Source organism: Podarcis liolepis (genome assembly GCF_965112155.1).
Source record: "Podarcis liolepis genome assembly, chromosome: W".
Classification (NCBI taxonomy): domain Eukaryota; kingdom Metazoa; phylum Chordata; class Lepidosauria; order Squamata; family Lacertidae; genus Podarcis; species Podarcis liolepis.
The window spans coordinates 9013149-9013683 of record NC_139568.1 but is presented as its reverse complement, the minus strand read 5'-3'; positions in this window follow the sequence as shown (position 1 = coordinate 9013683).

The following is a 535-nucleotide window of genomic DNA, read 5'->3' as shown; positions in this document are numbered from 1 at the left end:
CGTCTAACCTGACCTGGAGATCCCTGCAGGCGGCAGCTGCCTCCTCCTCTCTCTTCCTGGATGCGAGAGCCTCGGCATTCAGTTGTGCCACTGCTTTTCTGAGTTCCTCTATCTGCTGCTCAGCCGTCATGTCGTCTGCCGTTCGTGAGCTCGCTAGTAGGCACCTGTTTCTCTCCCCTCCTCGAGGCTGTAGATGCCCACAATCGTGAGACGGAGCTTACTGTCAGAGCTGCTTGAAGATCCTAGCTCACAGAGGATCACGCTAGCCAGCGATCATTAAGTAAAAGTCTTTATTGAATTACAGTTTCCATTCTCACGCTGCTGCGCGCAACTCTACGTCTAGTAGCTAGATCGGCGAAGCTCCGTCTGAGTCTCCGCCCCGTGTGCACCAACTTAATATCCTAGCCTTGCTCCACCTTTTCCGCCTGACTGTCCTCCTCTGGGTCCCTCTACCCCCCGGGGCTTCTTCTTTCCGGGATTCTTCTGACGCTGACCCGGACCCTCCTGCCTCCTTGCGCCAGGCTTTAGGACCTGG